At 46.6% G+C, this 17,277-nt stretch overlaps 1 long non-coding RNA gene across 1 annotated transcript in view; it reads left to right on the forward strand.

Moving 5' to 3' along the window:
- The first annotated feature begins 1,035 nt into the window (after positions 1-1,035).
- LOC144799108 (uncharacterized) overlaps positions 1,036-17,277 on the forward strand; it is a 33,837-nt gene continuing 17,595 nt past the window's right edge. Inside the window, exon 1 of the long non-coding RNA XR_013603750.1 lies at positions 1,036-1,654. This is a non-coding gene — a long non-coding RNA (uncharacterized LOC144799108). The remainder of the gene's footprint in view (positions 1,655-17,277) is intronic.

The raw sequence follows: 17,277 nt of genomic DNA on the forward strand, positions 1-17,277 counted from the left end.
GTGTCTTCTATCTATCCCTCAGTCTACCCCAACATTTGCTGTGCACCAGGAGTTGGGGATGGGGTTTGTTGGTGATTTGATTGGTTTGGCCCCCCTTATCTGTTGGATGAAAACTTGGCTTAATCCAGAGCTAACATTAAATCGACGTATTTTAAAAGACTGTATTAGTTTAGATCGGGGAGACGAAATACAGTGACTCACATATGTTAAAGGAATGTTCGTGAAACTAGGTTTGGGGCTCCATCAGGTTAAACCCGCCTTAATGTATTTGCAATTGCTAAACAATACATGGAACATTTTTAATATTGCTAGTTATCTTGTTGCAGCCATAAGATGTAAGAAACTAAGAGGCCGGAGTATAAGTGAACGATTAATTTTATTGTAGCCCTTGCATCTGTATATACATGAAATATGTTAGCAACCATCATATGGACTCTTTATGACTATTTTACTGTTTTTTATTGTATTTATTGAATGTAATTTACGTGTGTACTTTTATGATTTTAATTATTCGCATAAAGTGATTTGATGATGATGATGTTGTTTGAGGTAAGTGGTGTACTAATAATGTAATATTAGTAGTATAATTATAGAGGAAAAACATTTTAAAGGTTGTTTTAATACATTTTCTGGAGCTATTACAACATTACGAACCATGCAGTCACGTATTCCTGGAGTAACAGGAGGGTCGCAAATCCATCATAGTTTTGGCAGTACTAAAACAAATATCTAGGCACTTCAAAGGTTTTGTTTAGGGTAAGAGGTGTCAGGACTAGAAGCATGTGCACCCTCACCTCACTACAGGTACCAGAATGCAGTGCAATAGAGAGGGATTGTGTGATATCCCATACTGCATAGAGGCTAACCATGTGACATGAGGGGAGGTTCATAAGCCTCTCCATCAAAGATTGGGGTGCTTGGTTTTCCTAGCTGCACCCTCGATCGCTAGTCATCCTCCTCTCCTTGCCTGTATTCCTGAATCTCCTGTTTAATGAAGCCAAGAACCTCGTGTTTTCCTTGTTTGTACCTCAAAACTTTTGAATCTACGTTGCTGAACCACGCTGCCTGTTAACATCAGAAGAGCGTCTCCCTCGCTGCCAAACAAACAACACAAGACATTTTTTTTCTTTCAACTAAACTTTATTGCTCACTGCAGTGCTGTTGCTGTGACATCGCCACCTGTGGTTGCCTGCACTTGTATCGAATACGAGAGCTCTGTTACCTGCACCTGTCTCAAGTTCGAGAGCTCTGTTACCTGCTGCCATTGTTTCTTGCAAACGCGAGGACGCGTTTATTGTTTCCCGTGCTTACACCCTAAAAACTGACAAGCCTTTTTTTCTTCGAAACGCGAGGACCCGTTTATTTTGTTTCTTCTCAGAAACGCGTGTGCCTCTTTCGTGTGGGACGCAAGACGCGTCTTTTTTCCTGGTCACCTCATTTTATTTCTTGAACGCGAGGTCGCGTTGTTCTTTTGCTCCAGACATCACGAAATGCGAGGAAGCGTTTCCACCTCATTCTTTTGGAATTAGAGAGCATTCCTGCATCCCTACTATTGCTCTCACGGAGGGACTGAACTATATTACTGTCTTCCTCCCCATTTATTTGTGAGACTACTTATGGACACATTCTAAGCGCCCTTGAGTCACCAGGTCAGGTGAGTGTGGGATAGCACACTCACATTGTAAGGTTAATCTATTGACTATTGCACTTGAACTTATTGTTGCTATATTGTGTTTGTTCATTTCTCCCTACTGCAGTAAGAGTCGCTGTTCTGAAACCCTACCTGAGTTACTTCACTCTTCCTTTGGCGGACCTTTTGATTGTGGTCTCTCCCTTTTTGTGAGATGTTTACCTTCTCCTTGGTGTTCCTTTGAGACACGGTGAGGGTGATATCTTTAGGAAAGGGAGTGATAATATCATCGCTCCTGAGGAGATTGGATTTCTGCCTGGATATACTTCCACGCCCGACAGAAAACCAAGCCCACGTTTTTTACACTCCTCCCGAGCGAAGCAAGTCATGGACGAAAATGCCATGATAGGAGAGTCCGCAGAAAGCACGCTTAGAGAGTTAGTGACATCAGTAGTGAATTTACAGACAGAATTAAAATTGGTCAAGAGTGAAAACCAACGACTTATATCAGAGAACACTGTGTTGAGAACAGAGAGTAAAATGTTGGATGCACACCCTTAGTATAAGCGCAGCTATATACACCCAGCTCACTTCCAGGTCCCCACTGTTAGTGCTTCTCCTGAGTCCTCCCAGATTCCTTCATCCCCTGGTCCCGCACAAACCCCTTCTACTCCTGTCAATGTTACAGTCGTTACACCACCACAGACACCACTTGCCATGCCGGAAAGGTTCAATGGAGATAGTCAGAAATACAGTGCATTTATGAACCAATGTCATTTAATTTTTCTCTGTAGAGCCACCTCTTTTCCTGACGATGCGGCCAAAATAGCCTCCATTATATCATATTTGAGCGGTAACGCAGCCTCATGGGCTGTGACCTTAGTAGAAAATGATGACCCGGTATTGTACAACTTGGGTTTATTCAAAGAACGGATGAGAAGTCTATTTGCAAGACACTTGTACATGCAGGCAAGTGACAATGAATTGTTAAACTTAAAACAAGGATCTAAAGACTTGTTGACGTACATCACTACGTTCAACAGGCTGGTTACTGAAACCCAATGGCCTGAGGAAAAATGAACCTCGCTGTTTTACAGAGGACTCAAAGCTGACCTCAAAGATATTCTATCACAAATCGTAGATCCCCCGGAAGAATGCTCAGCGTTTATGGATTTAGTAGTGAAATTGGATCATCGCTTAACAGAGTGTAAAGGAGAAAAATCTAAAGGGGAGTACCCTAAACTCTTTTTCTCCCGAGGCGAGAAAAGAGAACCCTGAGACACCAGTGAACCTATGCAAATAGGTGGAATACGTGGCCCCTTATCCGCTGAAGAGAAGGAGAAACATAGAAAACTTAACCTTTGTCTCTACTGCGTAAAAGGAGGCCATTTCGCAAAGGAATGTCCTGTTAAACCAAAAGTTCCAGTAAAAGACACACAGGGTAGGAATGTGCGACCTATGCCGTCGGGAAACTGAGTGACTTGGGGAGTAGCGATGTCGCTCCTCCAAGTCCCTTCACCTTCCAGACCTCACACAATCTGGCGAACACAGCGGCCCCTATACCTAAGCCCTTCTCAATTAATATTGTGTTCTTGTTGCCTTCTCATTTGAGACATACCATGGCTAACCATTTAGAGTCTGGTGCCACAGGAAATTTTCTGGATTTAACCTTGGCTAAAGCATTGGGTCTTGATTTTATACCCAAGAAACATCCTGAAAAAGTCAGCGCAGTGGATGGGTTTGAACTCTCTTCGGGCATGATATTGAACCAGACCCCTGATATAATTCTGATGTGTGATAACGGTCATTCTGAAGCTGCGTCATTCGACCTCATAGATACGCCCACTTTTGGGGCTATTTTGGGGTTTCCCTGACTCCAAAAACACAATCCCTTAATTGACTGGGTCGCTAGAAGAAGTTGAAGTTGAAGTGGAAAATATTTGTAAAGCGCTCTGTGACCAAGCGGCTTCCTGGCGCTGAGATTAATATTTGCCGATAGAAGAAGCACCAGGGAGTGACTAGGAAGAGAAAGCTTGGGAAAACAGATGGGTTTTGAGTGCCTTACAGAAATGCAAGTAGACAGGGATGGATCTGATGGTCAATGGGAGGCTATTCCAGAGGCGGGGGGCAAGGATGGAAAATCTGGTGCCACCTAATCTGGACTTGCGGAAACGGGGAACACTTAAAAGTGCCTGGCTAGAGGAGCGGAGATTGCGGGAAGGGATATAGTGGATAATCATGGAATTGATAAAGACAGGGGCTGTGCGAGCGCGGGCCATGAAGACCATGAAGACCATGCAGCCCATCTTGAAGTGGGTTCTCTGCAGGATGGGGAGCCAGTGGAGGGACCTGAGTAAAGGGGTGGTGTGATGAAATTTAGGAAGCTGATAGATGAGGCGAGCGGCATGATTCTGGATGGACTGGAGGCGCCGCAGGTCGTAGGCAGGAATGCCCACGTACAGGCAGTTCCCGTAGTCCAACCGTGAGAGAATCATGGCCAAAACAATGATTTTGAGGGCATCAAAGGAAAAAAAATGGGAAATCTTTCGGATAATCCTGAGGGACAAAAAACAGGATGAAACAACAGAGCTAACCTGGGGACGCATGGAGAGGTCCTGGCAGTTTTTAATTCCCAGGGTTCTAACTGAAGCAGAGGGAACCGGGGGAGGACCAAAGATGGAAGGCCAGAAGGCAGGGGACAAGGGGCTGGTGGAGCCACCAGTCAGGACCAGCTCCGTCTTGTCCGGATTAAGCTTTAGGTGGTTTTGGTTCATCCAGTCAGAAATAAAAATAAGTGTGGTTTGAAATTTAAGGAGGGAGTCAGGATCGTGGGATAAGTCAAAAACAAGCTGAAGGGTGCCAGCGTAGTTGTACACGGAGACCTCCATGTTTAACCGAGCAACAATAAGGGGGTAGATATAAAGGTTGAAAAGAAGAGGGGAAAGGGAGGAACCCTGGGGAACCCCACAGGGAAGCGAGCGGGGGGGCAGAAAAACCAGAGAGACGGACAGCCTGCGTCCGACCTTGGAGAAATGAGGCGAGCCAAGAGAAGGCAGAACCCTGGAGGCCCGCTGCCCTGACACGGTCGAGGAGGATGGAATGGTCGACCGCGTCAAAAGCAGCGGACAAATTGAGAAGCACCAAGGCTTGGGGGGAGTTGGAATCAGCCTTACTCTTCAGCTCGCCCAGAACAGAGAGGACCACAGATTCGGTCGAGTGGACCGGACGAAAGCCAGCTTGATGGGAGGCCAGAAGATGGTTGTCCTCGATGTAGGCCGAGAGGCAGGAAGTGATGTGGCTCTTCAGGATCTTGCCTAAGTAGGGGAGCAAGGAAATGGGCCTGAAATTGGCAGGGAGAGTGGGGTCAGAGCCGGATTTTTTTAAGATGGGGATAACTGTGGCTGATTTAAAGAAGGCTGGAACTATACCCTGGGAAATGGAAGAATTAAGAAGGGAAAGGGGAGGTCAGGGCAACCAGAAAACAACTCCCTTAAAACGCGAGCCGATCCATAGTCGGCAGGGGAGCCTGACTTAACTTTCCTGAGCAGAACAAGGAAGGATTCCTTAGAGATGGGTAAAAATTGGTTGAGAGAAGAGGACAGAGGGGGAAGGGAAGGGGAGGGAAGAAGAGAAGATGGCGGAGGGATGTTCCGTTTGATGTTGGCAATCTTCTCAAGAAAGAAATCGTTCAAGGAGAGACAGAGGGCTTGGGATGGAACAGGGGAGGGATTGACTCTGTCGGATGCGGCCAGATTGTGGACAATAGAGAAAATCTCCTTAGGTTTATGAGCCGCTGACAAAATTTTGCCAGAGAAATAATCTGATTTGGCTGAGAGAATAGCTCTCTTGTAGTTGTTAAGGAGAGACCTAAATCGATCTCTGAGAGGGGCAGTAATTGCGCCTCCACTGACTTTCTGACTTACTGAGAGACAATTTAAGGGCTTTAAGATCATCAGAGAACCATTTATTGGCTTCGTGGAGGCAACACGCCTTGACCCTCCTGAGGGGGGCAACCAGGTCGCATGAAGTGGACAGCCAGGTGTTAACGGCGTTGACTTGATGGTCAAGGGAAAGGTCAGATAGGTCGGGGTGGAAGTCGCCAGGGAAGAGCAGAGAGTGTTAAAATCCACCCGGTTCCAGTTCCGTGCTAGAATGTTCTTGGGCAGGGGGGACTTGTCAGTAGCTCCAAGGTCGATAGAGAAGGAGATGAGCGAGTGATCCGACCAAGTACAGGGAAGGATGGTGGTGGAAAGTATAGCCCAACTAGCCGACCATAACTGGTCAAGAGTGTGACCGTGTGCGTGAGTCGGGGAGTGAATATGGGAAATAAAATTGAGACCACGCAGAGTGTCAGAAAAGTCTTTAGAAGTCTGATCTTCTCTGGGGTCTCCAGGCCAGTAGTTAAAGTCGCCCAGTAAAAGAACCGAAGAGTTATTGACCACAAGAGTGGCCAGCAGCACCTGCAGAATAGGCACAAAGTGAGACATGGCCTGAGGAGGGCGGTATAGAAGGAGTACAGTGAGGGGGACCAAAAGGTTCACCGAACGAGCCACTATAAGGTCTACATTAGGTATGGCGGGATAGGAAAGCGGTTGGAACTGAAGATTGGATCGGATGATCATAGCCACGCCCCCGCCGACTTTCCCGTAGGGACGATCGGTCCGGAGGGCATAGTAGGAATCGGGAAGCGCAGATAAGACATCAGGCAGAGAATCAGCAGAGAACCAGGTTTCCGTAAGAAACAGGAAATCAGGAGTCTCTGTGTCCAAAAGATTGAAAAGTTCCAACTGGTGCCTGCCCGCCGAGCGGGTGTTGAGGAGAAAGGCTGGGGCCACAGTAGGCAGGCAGGAAGGGGGAAGGAGAAGGGAAGCAGGGAGGACGGCTGACTGGGGTCTAAAAAGGGGGGGGCGCAGGGAGGGAGGGAAAAGGGGCAGGGATTCCAAGAGCAAGAATGCGTTTGAGCATAGAGGGACTGAGGGGCCAATTACCTTGGTGAATGAGGAGCTGGGCAGAAGTGTAAGTTAAAGAAGGGGCAGGGTCTGTGGCCCCGGGTCCCGACCGGTCGTGGACAGGTGCAGACGGGCTTGCCTTTGGCGCGCCTTCGGCGCGCTGCGTGCGTCCCCTTCGCGGCCGGGATAATATTGTCATTATATGCTGGCCAAAGGGGGGAGTGGCCGAGAAACTGCACCGGCAACCCCAGAGTACCCTCAAGATGGCGTCGAACCTCGCCCGTCCCTACCACAGCAATCAAATCGGACATGAGGGGGGAACGATCGGCGAGGGAGGGCAGTGGCGGTGAAAGGGCAGGCAGGTGTAAAGATTTTAAAAAACAAGTTACACAAAGTACACAAAAAGACAAGATCGCTTTTAAAAAACACAGGTATCGGTGCTCCCGGCTTAAACGCCTCAGGAGATCTGCAGGCAATAGTAAATCATGCGAGCAGCGCGACCGGCACGCCAGAAATACTAGCCAGAGGGGGGAGTGGCTGAGAAACTGCACCGGCAACCCCATAGTACCCTCAAGATGGCGTCGAACCTCGCCCGTCCCTACCACAGCAACCTAATCGGCTGTGAGGGGGGAACGATCGGCGAGGGAGGGCAGTGGCGGTGAAAGGGCAGGCAGGTGTAAAGATTTTAAAAAACAAGGTACACAAAAAGACAATATCGCTTTTAAAAAACACAGGTATAGGTGCTCCCGGCTTAAACGCCTCAGGAGATCTGCAGGCAATAGTAAATCCGTCACCTTACGTTCCCCTTACTGTTTGACTCATTGTTACAGGGACATAACACATTGGCATACACCAGTATATTGTGCCTTAACCACGACTGATGGCGCCTCCTTACCGGAGGAGTACCAACGGTTCTCTACTGTATTTGACGAGGTAAAGGCAGTCGCCTTACCTCCCCACAGGACCTATGACTGTAGGATAGATTTGGTTCCTGGTGCTGATTTACCAGTGAGTCGCATATATGCGCTCACCGAGACCGAAACCAAGTATCTCCATGACTATCTACAGGACATGCTAAAAAAGGGGTTATCAGACATTCCACATCACCTGTATCTTCCCCTATCCTTTTTATTCCTAAACGGGAAAGAGGCCTTCCAGCCTGTTTGGACTACCGCGCCCTTAACAAGGTGACGGTAAAAAACAAGTACCCTCTTCCACTCATCTCTACCCTATTGGATCAGGTGAGGAAGGCCACCACATTCACCAAACTAGACTTAAGAGGGGCCTACCACCTGATTCGCATCAGGGAGGGGGATGAGTGGAAGACGGCTTTTAGGACTAAATTCGGCCTGTATGAGTACTGCGTAATGCCTTTTGGCTTATGCAACGCTCCCGCAGCGTTTCAATTTTTTATCAATGAAATACTGAGGGAGTACTTGGATATGTTCGTCATCGTCTACATAAACGACATACTGATCTACTCGCAGAATGAAGCTGACCACGTGGAACATGTAAAAACTAAACTGAGTAAACTGCAAGAACATCATCTTTTTGCTAAGTTAGATAAAGGTATCTTCCATACACGTAGTGTAGCGTTCTTAGGATTTATCATCTCGCCCGCCGGTGTTCACATGGATCCAGCCAAGGTATCTGCCATTGTAGAATGGACAAGTCTTACCACTGTCAAAGAAGTCCAGTCGTTTCTGGGTTTCGCAAATTTTTATAGGGGATTTATCAGCCATTTCTCAGACCTCATTTCTCCTATAACACGACTATTAAAAAAGGGCGTCAAATTCAGGTGGGATACCACGGCTGAAAAAGCCTTTCAGGCCCTAAAAAACAGTTTCATTTCTGCTCCTGTAGTCAAACATGCCGATGAAACCCAACCGTATTATGTTGAAGCCGATGCTTCACAGTACGCTGTAGGGGGAGTATTATCCCAGCGGATAAAAACAATGGCACGCTCCATCCTGTGGCCTATTATTCCAAAACACTGTCCCAGGCTGAGCAAAACTACACCATCGGAGAGAGGGAATTACTGGCCATTAAGACAGCCTTTCAAGAGTGGCACCACTATTTACTGAGATCACCACAGGTGATCACTATTTACTCAGATCATCAAAACTTGCAATACTTCAGAACTGCCAAAGCCCTGACTCCTCGACAACTGCGCTGGGTTTCCTTTTTTAGCGAATATGATTTCCAGATACATTTCCGTCCTGGGATCAGACACGCAAAATCTGATGCTTTATCGAGGTTGGATAAAGAACATAAATGTTCTATTGAAGAACCAGTGCCTATCATTCCTGCACATAAAATCATTGCTGTAGGTTCAGATGTATATTCTCACACCTTCTTAACGCATCTCGAACAGTCATATTCCATGATAGATCAGACGAAGTGGCTGGAAGACCCCTCCAATACCATAACTGACAATCTGTTGTTCCATAACAACAAGCTATTTCTACCCTAAAAAGAAACACAGCTTCTCATTATTAAATGGTGTCATGATTTACCTTTAGCTGGGCATCCTGGAGAAGCAAATACCAGACTGATGTGTCAGAGGTGGTTTTGGTGGAAGGGAATGACTCATGACATAACGGACTACGTAAAAAAATGTCCTACCTGTGCTCGTCAGAAATCTTTACACACTGTCCCTGCAGGTCTCTTACAGCCCCTCCCTGTGCCAAACAGTCCCTGGACTGCTATAAGCATGGATTTCATTACTGACTTACCATTAACACGAGGATACACAGCTATACTAGTGGTGGTAGATCTAGTATCAAAAATGGCTCATTTCGTCCCTCTTAAGAAAACACCCACGGCCTTAGAACTCACAGAGGCTTTCATACTGAACATTGTGCGTCTTCATGGCCAACCTTCCATGATTATCTCAGACAGAGGTCCCCAGTTCATCTCCAAATTCTGGCAAGGATTATGCCAGGCTCTTCATATAGGCCATCGTCTATCGACAGCTTATCACCGCCAAACGGATGGGCAAACTGAAAGGACTAACCAAACGTTAGAACAATTCATGCGATGTCTGATCACCACCTCTTGTGAAGACTGGGTACAGGCCTTGCCCCTCGCCGAGTTTGCCTATAATAACACCACTCACTCCGCCTCTAAAACCTCTCCCTTCTATTTTACAACAGGATACCATCCCAAATTCCTCCCTTTAGAGTTACCTTCCTCTGTTTCCCACACTCCAACAGTGGTAGATCACCATAAGCATTTACTGAAGATCTGGGAACAAGCCCGGCAAGAGTTAGTACAGGCCAAAGAAACCATGAAGACACAAGCCGACAAACATAGATGTCCTGCCCCTGATTACAAGGTAGGAGATAATGTGTGGCTGTCATCAAAGAACCTAAAACTAGAAGGACCCCGTAAATTACAGCCCCGATATCTAGGACTTTTCACCGTCAGTAAGATTATCTCCCCTGTAGCTATCAAATTGAATCTCCCACCTGAATTACAGATACACCCTGTCTTCCACACCTCTTTAATGAAGCCGTACATACCTCCTATAAACCCAGAGCCTCCCCCGCCCCCTCTAAGTGTGGAGGGATAACTTGAATATGAAGTCAAACATATACTAGACTCAAGAAGATATAGGGGAAAGTTGCAATATTTAATTGATTGGGTAGGATACCCCCCTGAAGAACATGGGAACCCGCTGAACATGTACATGCACCCAGATTAGTCAGACATTTTCATGTCTTAAATCCTTCCTAACCAAGACCTGTGAGGCAGCCTTTAGGGGTGGGGTACTGTCAGGACTAGAAGCATGTGCACCCTCACCTCACTACAAGTACCAGAATGCAGTGCAATAGAGAGGGATTGTGTGCTGTCCCATACTGCATAGAGGTTAACCATGTGACATGAGGGGAGGTTCATAATCCTCTCCATCAAAGATGGCGGTGCTTGGTTTTCCTAGCTGCACCCTCGATCGCTAGTCATCCTCCTCTCCTTGCCTGTATTCCTGAAACTCCTGTTTAATGAAGCCAAAAACCTTGTGTTTTCCTTGTTTGTACCTCAAAACCTTTGAATCTACATTGCTGAACCACGCTGCCTGTTAACATCAGAAGAGCGTCTCCCTCGCTGCCAAACAAACAACACAAGACATTTTTTTTCTTTCAACTAAACTTTATTGCTAACTGCAGCGTTGTTTCTGTGACATCGCCGCCTGTGGTTGCCTGCACTTGTATCGAATTCGAGAGCTATGTTACCTGCACCTGCCTCAAGTTCGAGAGCTCTGTTACCTGCTGCCATTGTTTCTTGCAAACGCGAGGACGAGTTTATTGTTTCCCGTGCTTACACCCTAAAAACTGACAAGCCTCTTTTTCTTCGAAACGCGAGGACGCGTTTATTTTGTTTCTTCTCAGAGGCGCATGTGCCTCTTTCGTGTTGGACGCAGGACGCATCTTTTTTCCTGGTCACCTCATTTTATTTCTTGAACGCGAGGTTGCGTTGTTCTTTTGCTCCAGACATCACGAAACGCGAGGAAGCGTTTCCACCTCATTCTTTTGGAATTAGAAAGCATTCCTGCATCCCTACTATTGCTCTCACGGAGGGACTGAACTATATTACCGTCTTCCTCCCCTTTTATGTGTGAGACCACTTATGGACACATTCTAAGCACCCTTGAGTCACCAGGTCAGGTGAGTATCGGATAGCACACAACCAGGGGCACATTGTAAGGTTAATCTATTGACTATTGCACTTGAACTTATTGTTGCTATATTGTGTTTGTTCATTTCTCCCTACTGCAGTGAGAGTCGCTGATCTGAAACCCTACCTGAGTTACTTCACTCTTCCTTTGGCGGACCTTTTGATTGTGGTCTCTCCCTTTTCGTGAGATGTTTACCTTCTCCTTGGTGTTCCTTTGAGACACGGTGAGGGTGATATCTTTAGGAAAGGGAGTGATAATATCATAGCTCCTGAGGAGATTGGATTTCTGCCTGGCTATACGCCCAACAAGAGGCTTATAAAAGTAGTATAATTACAGATGAAAAACATTTAAAAGGTCCTTCTAATACATTTTGCGGATTCGCGACATGGACACTATGTAAGCATGATGACGTCGCAAATCCCATGTGGCACGGGAAGAGATGGATTTGATAGGTTAAACACCTTTCTATTATTAATAGAGAAAGGTCCCACTCCTAGCCTCCATCTTTTTGGTGTGGCAGTCTTTTTTCACACATTTGTATTGTGCCCAATAAATCTTTTTTATGTTGGATTTTTACACTGTATTTTTGTGAGAGGAAGATCGCATCTGCTGCTCAACAGAACCTAGTGGAGCATAGCAACTTCTCAGAAGAAGAAGAACCAATAGGTTCCAAGAAGGAGAACATAGTGCAGGAGTTTTTCTCCATACCTCTGGGAGAAAAAAAGTGAACACAAGAAAAGTCACCTGCACTATTTGCAATAAGGTTCTTTCCTGAGGGTCTGAGAAGAAGTACTTGTGCTGAACATCAAGCATGATGAAACACCTGAGAGCCATGGACACCACCTGTCTCGCATGAGCAGAGAGGGAAACTGAGAGGAGCCAGCAAGGAACATCTGCTAGAGCTGGTGCAGAATCAGGCACCTCATCTGCTCCTGAACTTATTTATTTATTTTATTTAGAAGGTTTTATATAGCGCTAGCTCCACCCGAGTTTATCAGAGCGCTTTACATCAGCAATGGAAATAAACAAGAAAAACAATCATAGAACTGAACAAAACAGATTATACAGGAGATCAGACAAAATAAAAGGAAACAGTTTGGGGTACATGGTGGAAAAAATACATATGGGATAAACAGGAAACCCATTGAAGGAACCAAAGTGTTGTTGTAAATAGAAATGTTACAGTATGCCAAGGGGGATTCAGTGGGCATAGAAGAGTGTGTGGGGGGTATAATGGGGTGGGGAGGGTGAGGGGATGTCAAGAGGGGGGTAGGTGAGTATGGGGGGTTGGCGGAGTAGCTTAAGGAGGGGGGAGGGAAAGTAGTCAGAAAGGGGATCAGGGATTTAATTTCCCCAGAATTTAGTGAGAAAGTGAATTTTAAGATGTCTTTTGAAGCTGGCATAGGAGGGGTTGCATCGAAGTTCTTTGGGGAGGGCGTTTCATATGGATGGGGCCTTGCCAGAGAAGGAGCGGGATTTCGAAGTGGTTTTTTTGAGTAGGGGGTATGAGAAGAAGAGGATTGGTGCTTCTCAGGTTTCGGGCACATCCAGCTTTTTTTAGTTTAGTTGAGAGGTTGGTTGGAGTCTTCTGATAGAGGGCTTTGTGTGTGATACAGGCAATTTTATAAGAGGATCTGCCTTCGATGGGAAGCCATTTGAGGGTCTTGAGGGCAGGGGAGATGTGGTCAAAGTGTTTACAGTTTGTTGTTAGTCTGGCAGCGAGCTTGAGGACGGATTTGATGGGGGCAAGTTGGATTTGGGAGTACCAGAGAGAAAGGCATTTCCGTAGTCGATTTTGGATAGGACAACAGATTGGATAATTAATTTGAAATCTTCCGCTGGAATAAAAGGTTTGATTTTTTTGAGATGCCGGCGTGTGAAGAGTGTGCTTTTTGCTGTGTTCTTTACATGGGAGTTAAGTGTGAGTTTATTGTTGACTGTGATGCCGAGTGAATTGACAGATTCGGCGAGGGAGAGTGAGCAGTTAAGGGCATTAAGGTCAGCGATCCATGTTTGAATGGGGAGAGGGTTGTTTTTGGGAGAGAAGAGGATGATCTCAGTTTTGTTAGGGTTGAGTTTAAGATGGTTGTTTTGGAACCAGGTTTGGATCTTGGTTAATGCAGTGTTAAGGTGCAGGATATCGGCCTGGGATTTTATTTTATAGTACAGTTGGGTGTCGTCAGCATACAGATGATAGTTGATTTTTGCCTGTTTAAGTATAAGGGTAAGGGGTTCCATAAAAAGGTTGAAAAGGGCACGAGAGGGGGTTGGATCCTTGAGGGACACCTAGGGAGACAGAGGTTGGGCTAGAGAGGGAGCTTTGAATTTTATTTGTTGGGTTCTATGTTGGAAGTAGGAGGTGAACCAGTTCAGGACAGTGCCATTGAGGCCAAAGCGATTTTTGAGTGTATTGAGTAAGTTTGGGTGGTAAACTCTGTCAAATGCAGCGGTGAGGTCAAGAAGGATGAGAAGGCAGGCTTCGCCCTTATCCAGGGCTAAGTGAATATCATCGACTATGTTGAGCAGTGTAGTTTCAGTGCTGCAACCTTTGCAGAAGCCAGATTGAAGGGGTTCTAGTAGATTGAATGTGTCAATGTGTTTTCCAGGGCTTTGGAGAGGAGAGGGAGGTTGGAGATGGGGCGGAGATTGTTAGGGTCATTGGGGTCCGCCTTGGGATTTTTGGGGATGGGAGTGATTTGTCCGAGTTGGAGGGAGATGGGGACATTCCCTGTTGAGAGGGAGGTGTTAATGATGTTGGTCCAGTGAGGGACAATGACGTGTTTGAGATCTTGGACAAGTGCAGAAGGGAGAGGGACTTTAGTGTGGGAGGACGGTTTGAGTTTGGCTAGGATGTTGAAGACTTCCAGTTCAGAGATGGGGTAGAAGTTATGCCATGAGGCGTTACTTTTTAGCGGTAGGATAGCGGGGAGGGGTTTAGGAGGGGTATGCAAAGGGAGGAGGAGTGAGGGAGTCATGGGTGTTTTTAAGGGGAGTGGTGGATGAGGTGTTGAATTAAGGGGAAGTTGGGGGGTGAGAGAGGGTTGAGTATCGAGGTAAGCACAGTCAATTATTGCAATTTTTTCACTGAAAAAGTTGGCAATTTCTTCATATTTGTTAGTGCAGGCCACAGGGTTAAGGGGAGCTGGGGAGGTTTGATTTCTAATAATGTTGAACAGTTCTCTGGGTCTGTTTTTAGCACGAGAGAGTTGAAGACGAAAGAAAGACGCTTTTTCAGAGAAAATGTGTTTTTTGTAGGAGGATCGTGCAGTTCTAAGGAGTGCAAGATGGGATGGGGAAGGGTGTTGTCTCCATGTTCTTTCAGCCAGTCTCAGTGAGCGTCTTTCTTTATTAAGTTCTAGGGTGAACCATGATTTAGAGGGGGCATTTTTTAGCGTTTTAGTTTTTAGAGGGGCAAGTTGGTCTAAAACTTCGGAGACAGTTTTGTTAAAGTGCTCAGTAAGTTCATTTGCATTTGAGGAAGGGGGGTGCGACAGAGTTGGGATTGGAGTTTATGTTCCAGTACGAGGGGGGATTTGCTTAAGATTTCTGATCACAATTGTAGTTTTATTGTTTTTTATAGTGGCGGGTGGGGCTGGAAGGGAGATCGTGAACAGAATGAGATAGTGGTCACACCAGTCGATAGGGATGATGTTGGATAAGGATGTCAGATCAGGGTTGGAGATGATGGCGTCTAGAATAGCTCCTTTGAAGTGGGTGGGGGAGTGGCAAAGTTGTTTGAGTTCGCTAATCTCAAGAAGGTTATTGAGAAGATTGATTGTCGGATCATCAAGTTCATTCCAGTGAAGGTTAAGATTTCCTAGGAAGAGATTTTTGGAGTTAGAAAGAAGCGATTTAGTTAGAAGGTCCGATAGCTCTTCGGCAAAGGGAAGGGGTTCACCAGGAGGGTGGTAGATGTTATGAAGTCGTATTGGGGGGGAGTTTTTCATTTTGAGTTCGGCTCCTAAGTATTCGAAGGTTGTGTAGTCAGTGTTATTAATTGGGGAGTGTTGTAGTTTTTCTTTATAAATAATAGCTAGACCACCCCCTATTTTTCCAGGTCTATCTCTTCTGAGAATAGAGTAGCCAGGGGGGGACAGAAGGTCAATGATGGGTGTAGAGTGGTCTTTAAGCCAGGTGAGGAAGGCGATGTCGGCATCTTCATTAAGAATGGTTTCTCAGATTTCGGTCGCATGCCGGGCAGCCGAGCAGCAGTTTACGAGCATGCAGGTAAGTGGCTTGGGGTTGCTGATAGGGGTGAGGAGTAATTGAATGCTGATGAGTTGACTGGGGGTCTGGGGGAGCTAGGAGGTTCTGGGATTCTGCTGGTTCCCAAGATAACTGGGATATTGGAGTGAGAGGGGGAAAGATCTTTAGGAGGGGGGTCGTTAAGATAGGCGTTGCAGAGGGCAGAGAGATCGAGGGCGGAGTATGTGTTCAAGGTTCGGAGGCGTCTGTGAGAACGGGCGAGGAGAGGCGTTGTTAACCAATACTTGGGATAAGAGTGTTTGCGATGGTTAGCACATGTGGGGGAGGGCCAAGAGGGGCGGGCAGTGGGTTTGTAGAATTTGAGCCGATTGAAATCTTTTCTGAGTAGGGTAAGTTCAGTAGTTAGGGTAGAGAGACAGTGGTCCAGGTTAAGAAGTGTTTGGCTGAGGTTGAAGAGGAGGGAGGTGGGAGTGGTTGGAGTGGAGGGGGTGTTAGGGACAGAGAGGCTAGGGAGAGAAGGTTGACAGCTTGGAGTAGGCGGTTCGCCAGAGGTGGATAGTATGGGTGGTTTTGTGTTAGAGGGAGTTGGGGAGGTCAGGGGAGGGGAGGGGGAAGTGGCTTGTGTTGGGATGGAGGGATGGTCGGGGTGTGCGATAGCCTGCTGGGGAGGGAGGGGGAATGGGGGAGTGGTGGGGGGAGTGTGAGGTATGATGGGGATGTGGTAGCAATGTAATGGGTGGAGGTGTCGTTTGTAGAGGATGGGGTAAAGACATGAGGTGTTATGGTCATTATGGGATGGTTTGGGGGAGGGAGGGATGCTTGGGAGGTGATAGGGTGTTGTAGGAGGACTGTCATTTGGGGACATGGGAATTTGGTGGAGTGTATTGGAGGAGTCGGGGGATGGTTCATGTGAGGTGTGTAGAATAGGAGTTAGGGCGAGGGATGTGTTATTATGGATAGGAGGCTCATGGGGGAGTGGAGTTTGTCTCAGGAAGACGAAGGGGAGTTGGGAGTGAGTGGGGGAGGGGGTTGGGGTGGAGAGAGGGGATAGTATTGAGGCAGGGGAAAGTTCAAGTGAGGGAAACAGAGTAGGAGTTGGTGTATGGGGATTGTCATTAGGGAGAGGGTTGGGAGATGTGGCGCCTGTGGACAGCACAGAGGGGTTAAGGGACTGAGAGGGTGTTGGGGGACGGGTAGGTAGTGACAACTGGTTAGAAAGAGCGCTGAAGAGGAGTTCAGAAATTGTGAGGGGGTGTTCTGAGGCTTGAATCAGGATGTTTCCAGTTTTGAAGATGGAAATGTTTTTTTCACCAGGGAAAAGAGAGGTAGGGGAAGTGGTAAGTTTGTAACCGTGGGGGATTTTAATTGCACTAGATATTGGGAGGTGAAGTAAAAAGGTGCTCTTCCATTTGGAGGGGCGTTTGGTGTAGAAAATATAGTTCATTTTAATGTGGGACGTGGGGCTGTGGTAGTTGTCTTCAATTAGGGTTTCAGGATGTCGGTTTAGTAATTTATATTTAAGATTCTTTTTGGCATTTTTCGAAAGGTAGGGAGGGTAAGGAATGGTCCAGGAGTTGGTTCAATGTTTGGTGAGGGTGGTATTGTGGAGGAACATGATGGTAGGTAAGAACGCGGAGGGAGAGGGAGTGGGAAGGAAGGCAGAGTTAGTTAAAGGGAGTCATGGCAGCAAATCCGGGGGATTGTATAATTCTAAATCCCAATGTAAATACTTATAAAGAAAAACATAATGTTGGGTGGTAGGACACCAGATTTGTCACAGTAACAACATAACCGACATTATGGCAAGACATCAAAAC

Source organism: Lissotriton helveticus, chromosome 12, assembly GCF_964261635.1.
Source record: "Lissotriton helveticus chromosome 12, aLisHel1.1, whole genome shotgun sequence".
In the NCBI taxonomy this organism is placed as follows: Eukaryota; Metazoa; Chordata; class Amphibia; order Caudata; family Salamandridae; genus Lissotriton; species Lissotriton helveticus.